We start from the raw sequence: 23,941 nt of genomic DNA on the forward strand, positions 1-23,941 counted from the left end.
TATAACGTCCTGGAGAATGGTTTTTCTTTTATTGTTTATTCATTTTGTGCATAAATCCATTTAGGTTTAAACTGCAAGTTGCATCTTGCTTTCTGTAAGTGACAGTTTCAGTCTCAGTGCAGTTTTGAGAGCCTTGCCTATGTTGCTTTGGATCTGTTATGTGCAAGTGTTACTCGGGTTAATTGTAACTGGCCATTGTTTAGATCTTATTTATTTTTCAAAGCCCTTGTGACTCTGCTTTGGGTGTGCCATTCAGGGGTAAATCTAAGTTTGGGATGGCAACTCAAATTTTAGTTCAATTCTCAAAGCTTTTGCAGTGCTATTTTGGAGTCTGTCTAGTGCATGCTCCGGGATGACCTAGAGACTGGTGTGGGCTTATACACAGAACTAAAGAATCCCCTTCTCTAACTGTTCCCCTTCCAGGATTCCTGCCTTTCACTCTCCAGACAACAGGAGGCCTTTTTCCTTATCCTGTTGCCCAGAAAACTAGGGTATACAACAGTGTTTTAGCCATCTATGCCGTTGTTCCCCTGAGCTTCAATGCGACTTCATTCCTAAGGGTGGGAACCCTTAGGAATTAAGTTATGAGAGCTAAAATGAAAAGAAAAATATGAAAATTCACCCCTTTGCAGTATGCTTCTTTAACTTTTAAGTTCCCTTCACAATCTGCCCACTTAGGTTTAACGTCTCAGAGTTCTCAATTAATTGTCAGCATTTTAGTTTTTATCATCAGGGGCCATAGGATGCAGTAAAGGGGGCTTGTCCAGTTATAAGAGAACTGGAACTTGGCCACTTTTATTTATATCCAAATTGGTTGGCCATCCATGCATATCACCAAAAGCTTGGCTTACTGGGAGAATTTTCCCTCACTGCTTTATTTCATGATCACACGTGATGGAGCTGTAGAGCAGCTTCCATTTATTTCCTTCTCTAATATGAATATTGAGCTCACTCGCATTAGTTAATGAATCAAGCTTGGGCTTTCACTTTCTTCACCAATTGATTCTAAACTTGTAACCGGCTCAAGTCTGGCTGTTTGCCCCACAAATGCTGAAAACATATGTGAGGTATGATGAAAGGAAAGCAGTGTTATTAATCAAATGCTAGCAGTTGGGGAATCGCCAGGCTGATGCCTTCAAAGCATGAGGTTCCAAATTTGGGGGCTGAGTGAAGGGATTTAAGGAGGAAAGAGTGTGGGAAATATGCAGAAGTGGTGGAGGAGGTTGAAGGTATCTTCAGCAATTGCCCCTCTGGAAGTCCTGATTGGGCAATCCTGACATCAGGCCGGTGGAGGTGGGCTAACTCTCCCTAACCCCCACTAAGTGATAGGATTCTATAGCTGAATGCTTTTGCCTAGTTTGTTTCAAAATTGGCCCCTGGAAGTTCCAAGTAAGCCCATAATTAGATAAACAAGCACTGTTCATGGAAGTGCCTGGTGGGAAAGGGAGAAACAAAAATAATGCTAATAATAATAAAGTATGTTTCAAGGCTCAAAGCAAGAAAGGAAAATAAGTTTCAAAATGTATTGTGAGGCAGGGATACTCAGTTACAAATTTACCCTCACTACTCTGAAGCCACTTGTGCTTGCCTCTCACTTTCTAGAGCACATGTTGTCTTACCAAGCCCAGCACATTACTTAATAATTGTGCTCATCTGGTTCAGATAAATTCAGGGATATGTCACTTTAGTGAAATCTTCAGTAGACTCTGGGTTATGTCTGAATATTCCCTCTGAAGTAAATAACAAATTACAACATTTCAAATCTCCCAAAACAAGCAAAGATTCGTTAGGCAGAATAGAGGACCCCCAGAGAGATCTATGCTCAAATCTGCGGAATTGATGAATATGTTACCATAGGCGGCAAAATGATTTTGCAGATATGCTTAAGGTTAAGGACCTTGATATGTGAAGATTATCTTGGATTATATTGGTGGGGCCAAACTAATCATATAGGTACAGAGAATCTTTCACATTTGTGGAGAAGAGAGAGAGAAAGAGAGATCATGAGGAAGCAGCTTTGAAAAGATGCAAGCTAGCTGGCTTTGAAGATGGAGGAAGGAGGCCGTGAGGCAAGAAATGGAAATGTGAGCATCTTCTGAAACCTGGAAAAGGTCAACAAAAAAAAAATGCATTCTTCCCTAGAACATTAGAAAATAATGCAGCCCTGACAACATCTTGATTTTAGTCCACAGGACATACATCCAACGACTCACCCATAGAACTGTAAGATATTAAATTTGTGCTGTTTTAACTCTCCCAGTTTGTGACAATTTGCTATGACTACAATAGGAAATTAAGACAAAGTACAAGGTCTCATAGCCCTTTTCAGTTTTCGGAGACTTCCTTTGATCCAGAATCTTTTTTTTTTTTAATTGTACTTTAGGTTCTGGGGTACACGTGCAGATCATGCAGGATTGTGCATAGGTACACACATGGCAAAGTGGTTTGCTGTCTCCATCCCCCCGTCACCTACATCTGGCATTTCTCCCCATGTTATCCCTCCTCAACCTCCCCATCCCCCCGCTGTCCCTTCCTTGCCCCCAACAGACCCCAGTGTGTCATGCTCTCCTTCTTGTGTCCATGTGTTCTCATTGTTCTATGAGTGAGAACATGTGGTGTTTGATTTTCTGTTCTTGTGTCAGTTTGCTGAGAATGATGGTTTCCAGATTCATCCATGTCCCTACAAAGGACATGAACTCGTGGTTTTTTAATAGCTGCATAGTATTCCACAGTGTATATGTGTCACATTTTCCTTGTCCAGTCTATCATGGATGGGCATTTGGGTTGGTTCCATGTCTTTGCTATTGATCCAGCATCTTTAGGCTCTGGCCCTCCTGTACTCTATCAGCTCCTGCAAGTTTATGTTGGGCAGGTTCTGCAGCTCCTTTAGTGTATAGATAGGGTCCTTTCATTCTCCTTGAGCAGATCCAGCATTGGGTTATGCTGTGAATCCTACTTATCAGCATAGTGCAGGCACTGGCAAACATTATTCTGTAACTGGCTAGAAAGTAAATAGTCTAGGCTTTGTAAGCCAAGAAGAAAATTCAAGGAGAATAAGCAGGTATTCATATAATGGTTTAAAATTTAATTCCTTTAAAATATAAACATTATAAAATGTAAAATTTAGTCTTAGATTGCACATCATACTTGCAGAGACTAAAAGGCCAGATTTATTGTGTTTGCCAGGTATAGTTTGCCAACCCCTGGCATTGTGAAAGTAAGGAACATGAACAATTAATTACAGAGAAGAGACTCTGTAATTCAGGGGATGCTAGTCCTAATGAAGAGGACCAGGTTTGCTTGTTCATGGTGTTCAGAACCTGGAATCAAAATTCTTAAGTGCAAAACTGAGATGATGTCATCTCAGTGCCCAACCCAGGCCCAACCAGGGTCTTGAGCTTGACCTAAAACACCTGCCCAATGGGATTTCTTTGGGGCTCTTTTATTTGCTCACTAACCTGGAGATTAAGTTATCCCAACCAGGGTCTAACCAAGGACTTGAGTTCAACCTAAAACACATGCCCAGTTGGAAGTCTTTGGAGATCTGTTCGTTGCTTGCTAACTTGGAGATTAAGACCATGGGCTTTTTCTCAGTATTCTGTGTTCTCTTAATCACTTTATTGGATTATGTTTATTATCCAATAAAGTGATTAGGATCTGTTTATTGGCTGCAATGAAAGTCTTTTGGATTTCTCACTTAGATTTAAATGGAAAGGTTGAAAAAAAAGCATCCAGAATATTTTTGCCAGTCAATAAATCTTTAATATTTTCAATTTTCTTCAGTGAGAATAGTGTTCTAGCATCTGTTATGTGAATAAGCTTCAAAATTCACCAAAATAATCTCATTCTCTTAAATTCATAATGCTAATTAGGAAGCTATGTGTTTCTTAAGATATAGAAAGTAGATGTTTTTGCTTTAGCCAGACACTGCAGAGTTCAGAGGCTCAGGATGGGGATATCTGATTGGGACAATCCATCACACCAAGGACAGAGAGTAAGCTAACTACACATAACATTTCATACTTTCTACAGTGAAACATTTTACATCAAATTGCAAACAAGTCTTCTCCAGTAAATAGTTCAGTAATTTTCTTTATTAAAAAAGAATATTTTTCAATGTTAGAATATTTTCAAAATCGTCAACATTAGTAGTAATTCCTGGTAAGATATAATATTTAGGCTTGGGGATCTGTCTATTTATATTTTCCTCCCCCATTCACTCCTCAAATATCTTTTCTCTTGGCCAGTTCAGATCAGTCTGCAGTTTCATATTATACTTTGTATCCAGTTATTGTATTCTTCATGTTTTTATTTTCCATCTGCAGCATGCCCTTTCCTCAAATTTCTTGGACTTACTAAAGAACGAGATTCTATTTTTTCCTTAAAATTTTCTACTTTTTAGTTTGCTGACTCTGTTATAAAGTATTGTTTAGCTACTTCCTTAATCTTTGTAATTTCTCTAGCCTGAAAGTCAAGCTCATCAGAGAGAAAATAACCAACCAGATTCAGCTATATAAGCCAAATATCTCTGTGTGTTTGAGGGAGATTGATTGGTGGTATAGCGAGGCAGTTGGTAGGCAAATGCATCCTTCAAACTTGTGCTACTGTGGAAAAAGAGAAAAGGAGCTATTTTACAAATTCAGTAATGCTCCAAAACACAAAACAAATCACATTCAAAAAAAAAAAAAAAACTTATGGTCTTCCCTGCCTACTGCTGCACTCAAAAATGCTGTAATATAGAGTTGAACATGTTCTATTTCCTTCTCTTGGCAAGAGTTTGCCACTTACAGTGGTATCTCAATCAAAAGCCTGTAGCTGGTATGCATGTTGAGTTGCAGAGACTGGCAGACACCATGTAATAGGGGAAGAATTTTTAGTGGCTGAGAAAAATACATGTTAACACAAGAAAAGGACTTTATAGGACTCTCATAAGTATTTTCGGAGCATTGAAATCTGAGCACGAAATTTAAATTCCTATAAGACAATGTGAAATATGGAGATGTTAAAATTTCTACATTGATATTATCACCTTATCTTTATTATAAATGTAGCAAAAGACTATGCATATTTAAATAATATATACATAAAGTGCATTTGCCCTAATATTAAGGAATAAAGCAGAAATACTAAAATTTGCTAAATGTTTGAATGAAATAAAGTTATTGGATGAAAAACATAAGCAATTTTAATGAATTAACACATGATTGTAATAAACATATTAATATTGTAGAGGATCAGAATATGACACTAAAAATAGTTTATTTTGCGTAAAGATTTTGTAGCTGAAGGCAATTAAAAAATAGCAGACACCAAAAAAGTTCTCTGTCTTCTAACCCTTTATTTGCCTAAAAAACAAGACACAAGTTCCATGTCTATGTGTATCTCCCTTCTATACCAGGAAGAGGAAAGCAACCCTTAAACCTTTAGTCCCTAAAGACAACGCTAGATTTTTATGAATCTAGAGACAGCACAGAGAGAGAAATCTATGTAACAAAACTTACTAAAATAACTCATCGTCTACTGTATTAATTTCCTTCTGTATGTCTGCCTTCCCACAAAGTGCTGCCTCTAAAAGACTGACATTTTGTTCTGTCTTGTTACTTCTCTACAAATGGATTGTTCTTGGTTAAAATGCTGTATACACCCCAGATTCTAACCACCTCTCTGAGTTACTCCTCACTGACTTTCTCCCATGTGTATGCATGCTACATGGTAATACATTCTGTTTCTTTTTCCCTTATTAACCAGTTTTTGTCAGTTTCCTTCCCAGAGCCTCATCTGCAGAACCTGGGAGGGTGGAGGAAAGAGGTTTTTTTTTTTTTTTTTTGTTACGGAGTTTTGCTTTTCCTCCCCTGCAATATAGATGGACTAGAGTCATTCTGCCACTATCTTTGTTTAGTTTGTCACTTCTTTCAAATAAAGCAGAATCAGCAATGTGATAAGCTCATGGTTCAAAATTTACCTTGCTGTCTACTGGTCTGTTATACTGGCAAATGGACTCTACCAAGTAAATTTCTCTGATTCCTATGCCAGCTTCCCATGGGTTCAATTCTATCGGTTGGTCACTAGGGAGAAATCTGAAGGTAGAACAGGGGAGATGGACTTTTCTGCTATCTTGGCATTCTTGTGACCCATCAGTAACGCTTTCTCAACCCTGAAGCCCTTTACCCAGCACTGGCACATCACCCCAATTGTGACTGTTTTTTCTAGCCTCCAGCATCATTTGACTTTCTGTAAGTCAGCCTCCTTTATGTGTATTTTATGGTATGCACAGCAGGAAGATTGAATTCCTTGCTCAGAAGTCTGAACTTTGGGGGCATGAAGTACTTCCTGCAAGCATTTTTATTCTAAGAACCCAAGATTGTTTTATTTGGCCTAAAGTTAACGGTTACTTTTTGCTTTTATTATTTCTGAATCATCTTCAACTTCCTTTTGTAACCAATTTATATATTAAAGCAGTAAGAAATTATATATTAAAGACCATCCATTGAAATGTCATTTTTTTTCTTTACTGAACTTAACTGTGTTGTAGGTGAAAACTTGTAGGGATATGACCAGATCATAAAACTCATATATTCAGAGGTTTAATAGTAGTCGTTTTTAAATATTAAGTTTTTTTAGTACCTGAATATTCCCCGGGGATAATGGAGCGTGAATTTGCATTTGTGCTAATTGTTCTTAATTGCACGACCTGAAATGTCATTATATTTTTGTAAAACTGTAGGCAAAATAATTATCTCTCTACCAGCAAAAATACAGTTAAATACGAATAGGTAAAACAGGACCATAATTACTATTTAATTCAAAACGATCTTTCAATTAGATAAATTATTTTTATACACTACTTGCGTATATTTTCAGGACTTTATAGCTTGAGTTACTTGTGGAGAACTTGGGGAGAGAAGGAACAAGGATTAGAGATAAAGAAAATGCCCTTGCTTAGAATGGATATACTCTACATTTACTTCAACTTAAAATAAAGCGTTAAGTCATGTCAAATTGAATAAACAACTTAGAGTGAATTCTTATCTTCACTACCATTGCCGACAGGAGTGATGGCAAAAATTAGATTGAATTAGATGATAAAAGTGAGCCCAGTTAATGATAACCACAAAACCTGATTATTTAGAAAACCTGTTATTCTGGAAAAGAAAATGCCATTTAACAAATTATATGTGTTCATAATAACCTTTTCAACTCAATCAAATCACTACTTTTTTTTTTTTTTTTGGTAAACCTAGAGTATGTATAAGTACAACGTATGAGTTGTCAATAAGGGAATTAGGTAAATACTAAGAACTATTAACCCAGAATGGTCAACAAGCAATTGAGTGAAATGAGCTGATGGCAGCTCTGCAGAAACACATACACAGCTCTCTCTCTCTCTCTCTCTCTCTCTCTCTCACACGCACACACACACACATGCTTAAACACGAAGACTTTCAAAGCAACATTAAAGATTTTTTAAACCAATCTCTTGCCATCATTTCTATAAATAAATGTTTAAATGTCTCCTGAACATGAACTAGTGCAAAACATTGGTAGTCTAATTCAAAGTTGTGAAGCATGGGTGTTTGGAAACAACCTCTGTGCAACATGAAGACTGTTTTGACAACAATACTGTTTATGAACATGCTAACAAATGGACTAAAATGTAGAATGGTTTAATAACCTCAAGAAGATTTTAGAAAAAGATGCCTGAAAAGAATAACAGCCAAACCCAGAAATTGTAGATGTGAATAAGGCATGAGAAAATTCCAAAATAATTTATATTTATATTAAAATTAAATAGGATAGTAACATGAGAGATCTCAGTTGGATGATAAAATAATAGTTTTTTTAATGTTTTTCTTCAAAATAGCTTCAATACAAACAGGAGTGGTCAAGTCACTGATTACCCCAACAGACATCAAGGATTATAGGAATATGGCCACCTGTAAGTACTAATTATAAGGAGCACCTTGTACTTTAATTGAAAATTTAACAATTTATATATAATCTGTAAAGCAACCAACTTATATATATTTTCAAGTACTTAATATCTAATTAATGAATGCTTCTGCAAGATGTTTTATATTTATCCTAAGACTTAACATCCACTTTAAAAAAGCACCAGGTGCTTACCATCTGACAGCAGAGATGTTCTTGCCAAGGGGAAAGGAGAAGGTAATGCAAACAATAATGATGCTTACAAATATGTCCATTATAATTCTACTTAATATTACTTTTATTTGGGAATACTATAAAAACTATTCAAATATAGTAACTGTGCTTTATTTATGCTATATATCTACACTTAGGGATTTTTTTTCAAAATCTGTAATCTAATTTTCAGTACCCCCAAGTTTAGGAAGATTAACACTATTTAAATTGAATAAGCAATAATTACCAACTGGATAATAGGAAATATGCTTGGTGCTAGAAAATTTAGAAGAACTTTATTCCTATTATTCAAGTAGCTCACTTGTGTTAATGGTTCTTAGCTTTTGCCTGATTGCCTTATTGACAACTCATATGTTGTACTTACATATACTCTAGATTAAAAAAAATTGATTTGATTGAGTTGAAAACGTTTATTACAACAACATTTAGTATGTTAAATGGTGTTTGCTGTTCTAGAATAACAGGCTTTCTAAATAATCTGGTTTTGTGGTTACCATTAACCAGGCATACTTTTATCATCTAATTTAATCTATTTTAAAATTAATATTCTAAAATTAATAAAGTATAAGTATATAAATATAAAAATGTATATTTTATATATTTACAGATATAATTCCATGTCCACCTTTTAACTTAATTTATTTATAGTGAGTCACAGTCTCACTGTTTCACAGAATGGAGAACAGTGGGATGATCTTGGTTCACTGTAGCCCTTATCTTCCTGGCCCCAGGTGATCCCCCCATCTCAGCCTCCCAAGCAAGTGGGACTACAGGCATGTACAGCCATGCCTGGCTAATTTATATATATGTATATATATATATATATATTTATTTTTTTTTTTTTGTAGAGATGAGGTTTTGCCATGTTGTCCAGGCTGTTCTCAAACTCCTGGACTGAAGCTATCCTCTTACTTCGGCCTCCCAAAGTGCTGGGATTACAGGTATAAGCCATTATGCAAGGCCTTATAACATTTTTATAACTTAAGCAATTAGTGTATCTATTTTTACACCTTAGAAAGAAATTCATTGGATAAAAACACGTAATGGCTAAGTAAAAGAGAGAAAGTCTGAACCAAATTTTCCAGGCTCCAAAGCCATTGTCCTTTTGACAAAGAGTCAACACCATTCCTGTTCTTTCGTTACCACAATCTTTGATAACATTTTTAGACCATTTTCAGGAAAAAGTACCTGTAACTTTTGACAATGTTGATTGTATACAAGTTATCTGTAATTGTTACCAAACATGTAATAGATAGATTTTAAGATAATGGAGGTTTACAAAGTTAATTAAAATCCCCATAGGTCTGATCATTTGTCTACTTTTTTATACCTATAATATTCTGGGACTGCAAAAACAACAATGCTCAACTGTTTAAGTAACTATCCTAATAAAAATGCAGTGTCTAAAGAACAACATATTTAACTGTGTATGAAATGTGGCATGTCATTAAATATATCTCAAATAATAAATTGCTATTACCAGATGGTATTCCATCTGACTGCCATCAATAATGGGCACCTTTGGTGGCAACTAAGATGGCATACCTGCTTAATTATAAGGCTGTATTTGGACATATGCCAAGAGGGTAAAAAAGCTAACAAGTCGGCAGTTTAGAAACATAATCTTGATAGTCTTCCAAATTTCCTATTTGAAGTCTTAAGAAATTTTTTTCCATGTGGAATTAAGTGAAAGAGAAATGCACAAGGATTTGCAGAATTTAAATTGCTTATTATAACAACAAACCCATGAATCAAATTTCCTGTTTAAGAATGTGCTCATATCTTAATTTGTTAGGAATATTGTGGTGAACAAAAATTATAAAATTTTATGTAATTTGAAATGTAAGACTACATCAGGGCACAAAATAATTATAATTAAGAAAATTAATAGTTTCAGTTAAATTATCCTAATTTTCTACCTTCACTTTTATTTCTAATTCTCTACATAAATACCATTAAGAATTTAGAATTGTTTGTAAAAATATTCATTTGCAGCTTTTAAATCATAGATTTATTCTTCTTATATGAAATTATATTTTTGTTTCAAATCATACGGTAGTAAAAGAAAATATTTATTATAGTGTTGTGATTACATAATAATAAGTAACAACAAAGGAATACAGGTAGGACCACAACAAATAATCAAATGTAGTAAGTGACTTTCTTTTATGTATTAAATAGCTTGTAATTTGCTAGCCTACGAAAGCTTTCCCCTAACTTATTGTGGAAGTCATGGCTATGTCAAGTTGGTGAAATGCTAAATTCCTTTTAGTTTTAATTAACCAATAATATAAAGCAATTTGAATGTTGTTCTTAAGTAGTGTATCTAGCCCTAAGCTTAGCATGCACAAGCAAAACTGCTTGTGAAATTTTCCTACTTCCGAACTAAAGTTACTCTTTAACAAATGCCGATATTTGTAGTCACCTCCTAATGACACAATTCAGTCTTGTTCACATGATTTGAATAAAGTTATTGAAATGTTTGGTTTTGCAGAAGTACAGACTGGAGTAAAAATATTTAAATGACTATAATAATAGTAGGCTTTCTATGTACAGAAATCAATACTATTAGTAGAAATTTAGTATTAAGGAGTTATATGTGATCTTAGAGCAACTTATCTTGGGCAGACGGCTAAGCAAAACTCAAAACTAGTATTTGGAGGAGTGAAGATACAAATTCGCTGAATCATATGCCAACATGTGTATCAAGTGAATGGCCCACAGACAAAAGAGCTTTCTGTATGAGTGTGACTGGTTTTACACAGTTTTAAAAGATGTTAACCTCGCACTTTTCCATAAATATCTGTTTCTGTTTTGTAACAGGAATAAGAAAAAGAGATCACACAGGGGCATGTCAATTAACACCCTCATTCTTTAAAGGTAAGATTTAGAGGAGATTTACACAGCATGCACCACTTGTATTTGCCTTTACTCAGTTCTCAACAACCTTTGAAGGCAGTTCTGCTGGGTGGACCAGAATAAGTAAAGTATCAAAAAGGGAGTATAAAGCCAGAAAAACCTGATTTTTAAAAATCACACAGATAACATCTTCTAAGACTGATCAGCAACATTTTCACTCTGCAAAGATATAATACTTTGTAACACTTTTAACATTTATAACATTTCCAAGTTTTCAGTTAAATATTAACAGTGATGCTGTCTTACCATGACCAAAACAACAAGGCAATAGCATTGCACTTGTCTTCTTTTCTTGATATAATCCTTTAGCTGTTGGATCTTTGCTATTTCCCTGGTTTCCAATAGCAGAATGCCAGGCAATATTGCAATGATAGCAGCATAACCTTTACTTCTCATCCTGAATATCAACTAATATCTGATTTATCACCCACTCCTTATTTCCTAGCCTTTGTAAAGAAATTCATCACAAATTTGAATGTAACAAGAAAACAAGAGGGCAGGGGTCATTTTCAGTATCAGATTGCCTATTTGATCAGATCTATTTAAAGTAAATTAAAGAAACAAACTTTTGTCTCGATTTTTTTTTTTTTATTAACAGGGGCCCACAGGTATTTTGTGGGACCATGGCACCATTGCATGATGCTTAGTTATCTTGAGATCCTAGGTATTAAATACCATTAGCAGGTACCAACACTTATCATCTTACCGTTATGACAATCAAATTTGTCATGGCTTAGAATGACTACTAGAAATATATATATATATATATATATATATATATATATATATTTCTCATTATGTATGTGTATATATGTATATGTATATATATATATTTCTCATGTATGTGTATATATGTGTATATGTATATATTTCTCATTATGTATGTGTATATATGTATATATATATATTTCTCATTATGTATGTGTATATATATATTTCTCAATAATCCTCAACACTGCGCCAGTGCTGGAAATGAAGCCAGTGGAAGATCTGGTCCCCCAGACGTCACTGCAGAGCCTCTGAAGAGTCAGGGTCCGCTTTAATTTATGGTGCTCCTTCCTGTGTTTACCCCACTCAAGCTGACAACATTGTTTATAGGAACTTGTCCTTTTAGGTACATGGCAACCCTTCAGCTGTGTTACTGATGTCTTTTTATTTTTTTGAAAGGTGAAAAAAAGAGAGAAAACAAATGATACTCCAAAGTTGAATTTCTGGTCTTGGTAGATGGTTCCAGGCACAGTGAAGTAGCACAGGAGTTGTGGCTTGAGGCTGTCCTGTTCTCTGGGTACTTGGGGCTAAATCACCTCCTGAGGGTGACTGTTACTCATTCTGCTGGATGAGTTTTTACATAAAGCAGAGGGCATGTGAGGGGTGGATTCCTTGTTACTTTTATTGCAATAAAAATCAATTGTCTGATATCCTGTCCCTATTCTCCTACTGCCCTGACCCCTATAAAAAAGCATGTTTATTGACAAATCTTTTGTAAAGAGCACCATCTCAAGTTCTCTTTACAAAAGATTTGTCAATAAACATGTTTTTTGCATTAAACAAGCTTATTTGCATTAAATTACAAAAGATTTGTCAATAAACATGTTTTTTGCATTAAACATGCTTATTTGCATTAAATATTTTCAGGGGAAACTTTTTTCCAATTTGCAGCTCTTCTTTTAAAATGTTTGCATTGACTATATAACTAGTGATTCAAACAAACAAAAAGTGTACATATATATATCTATATATAGTTATTGATATGGTTTGGCTATGTCCCCACCCAAATCTCATTGTGAACTGTAGTTCCCATAATCCCCATGTGTTGAGGGAGGGACCTGGTGGAAAGTAAATGAATCATGGGGGCAATTACCTGCATGCTGTTCTCATAATAATGAATGAGTTCTCATAAAATCTGATGGTTTTATAAACATCTTTTTCTCTTTTAATTTGTACTTCTCATTCCTGCCATCATGTGAAGAAAAATGTGTTCGCCTCCCCTTCTGCCATGATTGTAAGTTTCTTGAAGCCTCCCCAGCTGTACAGAACTGTGAGTCAATTAAACCTCTTTCCTTTCTAAATTACCCAGTATGTGGTTTGGCTGTGTCCCCACCCTAATCTCATCCTGAATTCCCATGTGTTTTGGGAGGGACCAGTGGGAGGTAATTAAATCATGGGAACAGGTCTTTCCCTGCTGTTCTTGTGATAGTAAATAAGTCTCACAAGATATGATGATTTTTTTTTAAAAAAGAGGTGTTTCCCTGCATAAGGTCTCTTCTCTTGTCTGCCACTATGTTAGATGTACCTTTTACTTTCTGCCAAGATTGTAAGCCCTCCCTAGTTATGCGGAACTGTTAAGTCAATTAAACTTCTTTCTTTATTCAAATTCCCCAGTCTCAAGTATATCTTTATCTGCTGTGTGAAAATGGACTAACACAATAAATTGGAACCTGGAGTGAGCAACTGTTCAAAGATACCCGAAAAAGTGGAAGTGACTTTGGAACTGGGTAACAGGCGGAGGTTGGAACAGTTCGAGAGCTCAGAAGAAGACAGGAAAATGTGGGAAAGTTTGGAACTCCCTAGAGACATGTTAAATGGCTTGGATCAAAATTCTGATAATGATATGGACAATGAAATCCAGGCCGAGGTGGTCTTAGGTGAAGAGGAGGAACTTGTTGGGAACTGGAGCAAAGGTGATTCTTGTTATGTTTTAGCAAAAAGACTGGTGGCATTTTGCCCTTTTCCTAGAGAATTATTGAACTGTGAACCTGAGAGAGATAACTAAAGCCATCTGGCAGAAGAAATTTCTAAGCAGCAGAGTATTCAAGAGATGACTTGGGTGCTATTAAAGGCATTCAGTTTTATAAGGAAAGCAGAGCATAAAGTGCAGAAAATTTGCAGCTTGACAATGCAATAGAAAAGAAAATCTCGTTTTTTGAGGAGAAATTCAAATCAGCTACAGACATTTGCATAAGTAATGAGGAGCAGAATATAAACCCCTAAGACAATGGGGAAGATGTCGCCAGGGCCTTTCATGGGTCTTCATGATAGCCCCTTCCATCACAGGCCAGGAGGCTTAAAAAGAAAAAGTGTTTTTTGGGCTAAGCCCAGGGTCCTTGTGCTTAATGCAGCCTAGGAACTTGCTGCCTTGTGTCCCAGCTACTCTAGCCATTGCTGAAAAGAGCCAATGTAGAGCTTGGGCCATGGCTTCAAAGAGTGCAAGCCCCAAGCCTTGGCATCTTCCATGTCGTGTTGAGCCTGCCAGTGAACAGAAATCAAGAATTGGCATTTGGGAACCACAGCCTAGATTTCAGAAATTGTATGGAAATGCCTGGATATCCAGGCATAAGTTTGCTGCAGGGGCAGGGCTCTCATGGTAAACTTCTGCTAGAGCAGTACAGAAGGGGAATGTAGAGTCAGAGCCCCAACACAGAGTCCCTACTGGGGTACCACCTACTGGACCTGTGAGAAGAGGGCCACCATCCTCCAGACCCCAGAATGGTAGATCCACTGACAGCTTCCACCCTGCACCTGGAAAAACTATAGACACTGCCAGCCTGGGAAAGCAGCTGGGAGGAAGGCTGTATCCTTCAAAGCCACAGGGATGGAGCTACACCAGACCATGGAAACCGAACTTTTGCATCAGTGTGACCCAGATAAGAGATATGGAGCCAAAGGAGATCATTTTGAAGCCTTAAGATTTGACCGCCCTGCGGGATTTCAAACTTGAATGAAGCCTATAGCCCGCTTGTTTTGGCCAATTTCTCCTATTTGGAATGGCTGTATTTATCCAATGCCTGTACTCCCATTATATCTAGGAAGTAGCTAACTTGCTTTTGATTTTACAGGCAGAAGGGACTTGCCTTGTTTCGGATGAGACTTTGGGTGTGGACTTTGTAGTTAATGCTGATATTGGACCAAGCATAGAAAGTTAACACCAAGACAAAAGTATGCCAAATTACAGGGTCTTTATTGCCGGCGACCACAGAGGACTCAAGTCTCTCCAACCTGTGGTGATGAAAGGAGGGTGCCAAGACTTATTATACCCAAAAAACCACCTTGGGAGTGGGGGTGAGGAGCGGGGATGGGGATGAAAAGGCTTCAGACATTCCGAGGGCTAGTGGATTCTGTAAATCACCTCCTGGGCGGAGACGGGGGCTCAGGATATTCCAAGGGCCAGGGGACTTTTGTCATTCCGTTTGTTACTTAAGTGGTTTACAGAAGTCAAGATAAATATTTGTTTACACATTATCTGGGTAAGGTGGAAATCACAGATCTTAGTTACTTATTATAAGTCGTGGGAGCCAAGATGGCGTGGGTTAGGACTGCTTGCCTGTCACACTAGGGCCACAGAGAGCAGTTACTGATAAGCAAAGTTTAAGCAGCTTTACATAGTAGTTATTTTGCAGAGCAAACTAGCAGCTTTATTTACAGAAGCCAAGGTCAGCAGTTATTGTAAGGAGAATGGGGCAGCCATTACAACTTAATTTTGGAAAACAGCTTTGTCTTATAAAATGGCATTGCTCAGGTTCTGGCTCTAGGTCAGCACAATATCACAAAATGAGTTAAGATTTTGGGAGACTATTGGGAAGGGATAATTCATTTGGAAATGTGAGGACATGAGATTTGGGAGGAGGCAGTGGCAGAATCATGTGGTTTGGCTGTGTCCCCACCAAAATCTCCTCGTGAATTCCCATGTGGTGTTGCAAGAACACAGGAGGAGGTAATTGAATTATGGAGGCATGTCCTTCCCGGCTTTTTTTGTGATAGTGAATAAGTCTCCTGAGCGCTGCTGGTTTTAAAAAGGGAGAATTTCCCTGAAGAAGCTCTTTTGTCTGCTGTCATGTGAGACTTGCCTTTCACCGTCTGTCATGATTGTGAGGTCTCCCCAACCATGTGGAAATGTAGGTCCATTAAAAACTCTTTCTTTTTTAATTGCCCAGTCTTAGGTTTGTCTTTATCAGCAGCATGAAAACAAGCTAATACATCCAGTCTCGGGCAGTTTTTTTTTTTTCTTTTTTTTTTTTTTTTTTTTTTTTTTTTTTTTTTTTTGAGTCTTGCTATGTCACCCAGGCTAGAGTACAGTGGCATGAACTTGGCCCACTGCAACCTCTGTCTCCTGAGTTCAAGTGGTTCTCCTGCCTCAGCCTCCCGAGTGTCTGGGATTACAGGTGTGCACCACTGCACCCAGCTAATTTTTGTGTTTTTAGTAAAGATGGGGTTTTGCCACATTGGCCAGGCTGGTTTCAAATTTCTGACCTCAAGTGATCCTGTCTTGGCTTCTTGATATGCTGGAATTACAGGCATGAGCCACTGCACCCGGACTTGAACAGTTCCTACAGCAGTGTGAGAACCAACTAATACAATAAATTGGTACCACAGAGTGGGACAATTCTGTAAAGACACCAAAAAAATGTGGAAGCAAGTTTGGAACTGGGTAACAGACAGAGGTTAGAATAGCTTGGAAGTCTCAGAAGTCAGGATATACGGGAAAGTTTGGAATTTCATGGAGACTTGGATGGTTCAGAATACAGGAAGCTATGGGCAGGTTTGGAATTTCCTAGAGACTTGTTGAATGGCTTTGATCAAAATGATAGGGACAATGGTGTCCAGGCCGATATGGTCTTAGAAGATGAGGAACTTTTTGGGAACTGGAATAAAGGTCACTCTTTCTATGTGCAAAGAGACTGGCAGCATTTTGCCCACCCTAGATATCTGTGGAACTTCTAACTTGAGAGAGATGATTTAGGGTATCTGGTGAAAGAAATTTCTAAGAGACAAGCATTCAAGAGGAAGCAAAGCATAAAAGTTTGGAAAGTTTGCAGCCTGATTATGTGAAAAAAAAGAAACCCCAATTTTCTGGGTAGAAAGTCAAGCCAGCTGCAGAAATTTGAATAAGTAATGAGGAGCCAATGTTAATCATCAAGACAATGGGGAAAATTTCTCCAGGGCATGCCACAGACCTTCACAGCAGCCCCTCTCAATGTAGGCCCAAGGTTCAGGAGGGAAAAATGGTTTGTGGTCCAGGTCTAGGGCCACTCTGCTGTATACAGCCTTGGGACTAGATGCCCTGCATCCCAGCTGATCCAGCTGCTACTAAAAATGTCCAAGGTATTGCTCAGGCCATTGCTTCCGAGGGTGCAAGCCCCAAGGCTTGGAAGCTTACCATGGGTGAACAGAAGACAAGAATTGAGATTTGGAAACCTCTGCCTATATTTCAGAGGATTTATGGAAATACATGTATGTCCAGGCAGAAGTTTACTGCAGGGACAAAATCCTCATGGAGAACCTCTGTTGGGGCAGTTCAGAATGGAAATGTGCTTGGATGACTCAAACAAAGATTGAAATTCTAGAGGCTAACTGAATTGATATTTCTCTGTTTCTCTCTCCCTGAATCTCTCTCCACGCCTCCCTCATATCCCCTGTCTCTCTTTCTCTACCCCCCCTCACTTTTTCTTTCTCTTTCTCTTTCTCTCTGCTAGATTAGCTTGACAATTCAAGAAAGAGACATAGTCAACTCTCAGTTCTCTTAAAAGTATGTCTGGAAGGGTCATAGCGTCAATTCATCAGACCTTATTGGTCAAAGCTGTCATAGGTTAGCTTATGTTAAAAGGGACACTGCATACACTCTAACTTCCAAGATGGAAGAGATTCAAATAAATTGCAGCAGTCATCAATCCACGAAAATCTACCCTTTGGCAACAAATTATTTACATATTTTAGTATACAAATGTCCCATCTCATTATAGCCCTGACTCAGGCTCGAGCTCCTGATGTCATTGTCTAAATCAAGTCTAAGTGCAAATCAAATTCCTTGGGTACCATTCCTCAATTACAGGTCTTCTTAACCTGCAGATTATTAACTGGAGGAGTTTTTCTGCTCCTCTTTCACATATTTCCAATATATTATGTGAGAAAGCACAGAATAACTTCAGTAGCACGCCCACCTAGCATTGTGGGAAACTGGGTATACCTGACAGTCACTGGTCCATAGAAGTTCTGAAATCCAGTCAGACACATGTCACCAGTTTGTTGCTTAGTGCCACACTCTTCCTTTAGAATAATTATCTATACTTTCCAGTCTTGCCATCTGTGCTCATCTTTTGCCTTCTGGGTCATTTTTCCTTTTTCATAAGAAATGTACTATGCTTACAGCTGAATAGCCTTTTCTGCTTGCTTCTTGCCTGTTGGATTTTATAAATCCAAATTCCTTTTTTATTATACTATATTCCTTATTTTAAAGTAGAGAAGACTATACCTATAAAACTATCTTAAAATCATTGGAGGTTTCTGGTAAAATGTATTGGGTATACTTTATTAGAAAGTGCCACATCTACAAATATCTCTAAGACAGTTACTTTTCTACTTTGAGCCCTCTGTTAGGTTGCTCTAGGACAATATTCTAAGTGCATAGAAGTCCTATTGTTAACTATATGTTCCTGTGAGATACATTCTAAACGTATTTGGAAAGACTGTTGCCTCTGAAATTGTAAAGTCCTGATTAAGAATTTGTGAACACTTCCTTGGCTTTTTCTTTAATCTGATAAACTGAAAATATTTTGTATGTTATATTTTCCTTGAGGATTTTGTTTGTTTGTTTTTAATTTTGAGAATGTTCTGCTAAGAAAGACATGAGAGAAGATCTAGGTTTATTTTTATACCTCAAAGTCATGGTCCATAAAGGATACCCTCAAAACCCTTTGAATACATTTTTTCTAGCTGAAAGCTTCTATGAAGTATTGTCTTAAATCTTTCAAAGTTCTCAACAGATTGACTTACTCTTACACCCTTGAGATTTTTACACTGAAGTCTGGAAGTGACATGAAATTTATACGTGCACTGAGGACTCCTGTTCATTTTCACTTGATAGTCTCTTGCTATGCAGAGAGAATAGAGAATAAGATACAATTTTAGTTTGGATCTCAAGAAGTCTTGAGTTAGAAATATTTCCATCAAATTCTCCTTGAAAAATAAACAGCTCCTTTTGTAATTCACTTTAGTTATCTTGTAATTTATCATAAAATGCTTGAAGAGGACAACTGGCACTTCCTACGTCTGCTTAGAATTATACCCATGCAAATCCATGAGTTCATTAGGCATACCGTTTTCCATATAACCAGAAGGACAGTTTTTACAAACTTTCTACAATATAAAAGCAAGGTTCCTTTTCACTGGTCTCCAAGGACATATTCTTTGGTGTCTTTCAAGTTATCACTCAGTCTCCTCAAGGTATTTCCAAGCTTTGAGTAACAATTTCTTCAAGACCTTGTCTGCTTGTTCCAGCTACCCAGTTCCAAAGCCAGTGCTCCATATTAAGATTTTTGTCCAGATATCACATCAATTCTAGAACTAAATTCGGTTGTGTTCAACTACTGTGTAACAAATCACCTCAAATCTTCATAGTTGTAAAACCACAAAGTATTATTATTATTATTATTATTATTATAGTTCACAACCCCATCAGACAGGAAATTAGAAAGGGCAACAGTAAGTATGACTCACTTCTCCCTCAAGATATCTGAGGCTTCTGCTGGTCTGACTCTGCAGGGTGGTTTTAGAACACTGAACATAGCCCAGAAATGTGTTTCTATCTCTCCACGCAGGCTCTCAGTATGGCTGGGGGTAGGCTTTATACTGTGACTTCAGACTCCAAGAAGAATGTAACAGAAACCCTCAGTTCTTTTAAAGGGTACTCTCAGAACAGTTTTGAAATCACTTTTGCTGCATTGGTTGAAGAAACCACAAGCCATACCAGACATAAGTGGAGGAGTTGCAAACCTTACCTCCTGTATGAGAATTGGCAAAGAATATAATCTACTAAGTCACTAATGCTTGGATACCTAGATGAGAAACCTGCTTGTTTGAGTCATTACTATCACTCCTGCCATTTGACATTCATTAATCTGGACTACAAAATCTGGCCATCCCAATTTTATACAAATATTCACATTCCATATTTCACTTGATCGCAATAAAAAATAGCAGACAGGTAGCTTTCATTTAACCTCTATCTTAGATATCTGATATGGTTGGGCTCTGTGTCTCCACCCAAATCTCACCTCAAATTGTAATCTTCACATGTCACAAGAGAGATATGGTGGGAGGTAAATGGATCATGGGGTGGTTTCCTCCATGCTATTTTCGTGATAGTGAGTTCTTACTAGATTTGATGGTTTAAAACAGTGTGTCACTTCCCCCAACCCACCTTTCCTGCTACCATGTAAGACATGCCTTGCTTTCCCTTCCCCTTTTGCCATCATTGTAAGTTTCCTGAGGCCTCCCAGTCATGCTTTCTGCTAAGTCTACGGAGTAAATGAAACCTCTTTTCATAAATTGTGCAGTCTCAGGTAGTTCTTTATAGCAGTATGAAAACAGACTAACACAATATCACACAAAACTTATAAGGGAGGGAACCCAGGAAAGGTAGTTATTATTTTTCTAAATTTCCTGGCTAAAAGAAAGGCAGAATGGAGGCTAAGACAGTCAATTCTTCATATTTTCTATGAAGGATTTTCTTGAAAAACTTATTGAGACCTGTTGTAATGAAACCTATAGTCAAAGTAAATTATAACGTTGAGAGTCATTACAGAGTGTGGCATGAGAATGAGATACAAGAAACAGAGAGTTAAAGTAAATTTATTTGCATGTCTTTATTTTTTGTACATGTAAGAAATAGAGAAAATAGACAATGTATTAAAATACTAAGGGAGAGTTTTAGTCTCATGAAAAACAATTATTACAGTATTCTTACTGATGAGGAGTTTGTGCTATAAAACACACCTGCAGTGCTTTCCAAACTCCCCTGAGAATAAAAATTCGCTTTAAAATGGTAAAATCTTTAATTCTCCAGAACTTTTCTTCAAACTGAAAAATAATTTATGTAGAAAAGTGCTGAAAAATGTACTATCGAATGTCCCAGGTGATTGTTATCATATTAAAGTTTACGAAATGTTATAGAGTATAATTTTCATTTATTTATCTAATCTACAACTTAATTTTATTCAGCCTTTAGCTGTTGGTAGAATGGAGCCATATGGTTGGTACAAAAGATTGGTAGTAAGGTGATCCTCTGGAAGCTAGTTCATTCATTGTATGTGCTATATAATGGAAAATAAACCTTTTGCTAAGATGTTTTTGATTTATTTTAATATACCTGTGTTTAGGCAGCATTATATACTTGTGAATGTAGTCTGTTTTTCTCTGGGTTTAGCAAGTTACCCTGCTCAGCTCTTTATACACCAGGGCTATGCTGGCCACCTTCAAATCAAGGTGGCTGTACTCCACCAGTGGCTACTTCAAGTGCTTCAATTTCTTTTATCTTTAATATTAGAGTTTTTGCTAATAATTTAATAATTACTTGCCATGGCTGAAAATAGTGACTTGCTAGCATAATGAATTAAGAATTGGGCTCTTATTTACTACTATCAGTGTTAATCAAGAGAAGATTTGGATAAAGTATTTTAAAGGTACTCCTTTCTTTGGCGTAAGCGAGAATACTGTATAATCTAGAAAACCCTTTGGCTGTAGCTCACAGCATTCTCTCTGTACACAGCGGAAAACCCTGAAACAGGACATTTAAATTCACTGCCCGGGCTTGGGGGTGGGGTGGGGAGCAGGGATCGGAAATGACGCTATTGGTCTTAAATGCGTTTTTACTTAGGAATGCCGCGCAGGGAAAGGAAAGGTCATCGTCTGTTTGATTTCCACCCCCAGCTCTGGACCTCCAGCATTAGGTCGCGGGGCATCAGCTGCTGCACACCCGGCGAGAGGGAAGGGAGGCGCAGAGGGGAGGAGGCTGGGCGTCCTGCCGCGCATGCGCCTTTCCCGAGCAACTATAGGCCTCAGCTGCTGCACACACGCTCATCTAGGTCTCCGAGCATTAGTGACTTAGCAGGTCATATTCTTTGCGAATTCTCATGCAGGAGGTAAGGTTTGCAGCTCCTCCACTTCTGTCTGGTATGGCTTGTGGTTTCTTCATTGTCCAAGCATAGATTAGATGAGTTTGTTGTCCGTTGATGACCATACGAGTAGCTGAATTCTGCCTAAATAATACTGTTTTTAAATAAAGTTTTTCTGTGAAATGTAGTCGGAAGACCTAAAAAGATAGAATGTTGGAACCAAATTAAGCGTACAGAACAAGGTGTGTGATTCTTTTTGCACCTACTTGATAATAAATGTTGTCACCTGTGGCAAATTTGCTCTGTGACCTGCTTTCACGCAAGACTGGTGGGAAAGTTGGGGAAATTATTCAACCCTCACTTACCTTCAGCTTTTTAAAAACAGCTTTATTGTGTTATAATTGATATATAATTTATTGCACATATTAAAAGTGTACCATTTGAGATATATATATATATATATATACCTATATATATGTAAAGTTTTTAAATCACAAATACAGTTAACACAGCGCATCTATGAAGCACCTCAAAAGATTTGTGTTCCTTGATGGTTCTTTCTTCCCATTAGTGAGCCATTCCCAGGCAGTCACTGATCTGCCTTCTGACACTAAAAATTAGTTTGAACTTTCTAGAAAATTTGGTAAATGTAATGGCAATATACGAACTACTTCTTTCTCACTTTTTCCATTCAGTGTAATTATTTGGAGATGCATCCATGTAGTTTGTGTATCAATAGTTAATTCCTTTGTATTGCTGTGGAGGACTGCATTACAGATACAAAATAAAGTTCATTTACACACCTGTTACCTGTTCAGGGCCACTAGATTATTTATTACAAGCAAAGATTTTGCTGCCATTTTTGTAGAAGTCTTATGAACAGATTCATTTATTTCTCTTACATGAACACTTAGAAACTGAATGGTGGAATTGTTTGTTTTCATATGAGGCATATACTTGATTAATATTTTAAAAACTTGCTCAATTGTTTTCCAAAATAGTAATATCCTCTTTATATTTTCACCAGCAGTGTTTGAGAGTTTCATTTCCTCTACATAATCACCGATATTGGTATGGTCAATCTTTTTAATTTTAGTTATTCTAATAAGTGGGCATTGAGGTTTAATTTGCAGGTCATTAAAATGTTAAGCAATATTAACTGATGATGGTGAGCATCTTCTATGTTCTTATGTCTTATATTCTTGATGATGTGTCTGTTCAAATATTTTGCCCAGTTGATTTTTTTCTTTTGAGATGGAGTTTTACTCGTTACCCAGGCTGGAGTACAATGGCGCAATCTTGATTTATTGCAAACTTCACCTCCTGAGTTCAAGTGATTCTCCTGCCTCAGCCTCCTGAATAGCTGGGATTAGAGGCATGTGCCACCACGCCAGCAAATTTTGTATTTTTAGTAGAGATGGATTGTTTCCATGTTGGTCAGGCTGATCGCGAACTCCCCACCTCATGTGATCTGCCCTCCTCAGCCTCACAAAGTATTGGAGTTACAGGTGTGAGCCACCACGTCTGGCTTGCCCAGTTTTTACATTAACAACTAGGATCTTTGCTTTCTTAGTGAGTTTTGACAGTTTTAAAATATATTCTGATACAGGTTTTTCAATTAGCTATAATTAAATGTCATTTGTAATTTGCAAATATTCTTTGTGGTGTTTTTAGTCTCTTAAGAGTATCTTTCAAAAAGTAGTAAGTTTTAATTTTTATGAATTCCAACTAATTTTTTTTGTTTGTGGATATTGCTTTTAGTGTTATAGCTAATTAATTTTTCCTTAACTCAAGGTCACAAAGATTTTCTCACATTTTTTTCAGAAGTTTCATAGTTTTACGTGTTTAAACTTTAGATATATGATCCTTTAGAGTTTATTTTTGCATATGGTATGAGGTATGAAGTTTATCTTTTTGGCTTTGTTCTTGTTCAGTTGTTTTAGCACAATTTTTAAAAAGGCTGTTATTTATTC

Source organism: Cebus imitator, unplaced genomic scaffold (genome assembly GCF_001604975.1).
Source record: "Cebus imitator isolate Cc_AM_T3 unplaced genomic scaffold, Cebus_imitator-1.0 Scaffold7, whole genome shotgun sequence".
Classification (NCBI taxonomy): domain Eukaryota; kingdom Metazoa; phylum Chordata; class Mammalia; order Primates; family Cebidae; genus Cebus; species Cebus imitator.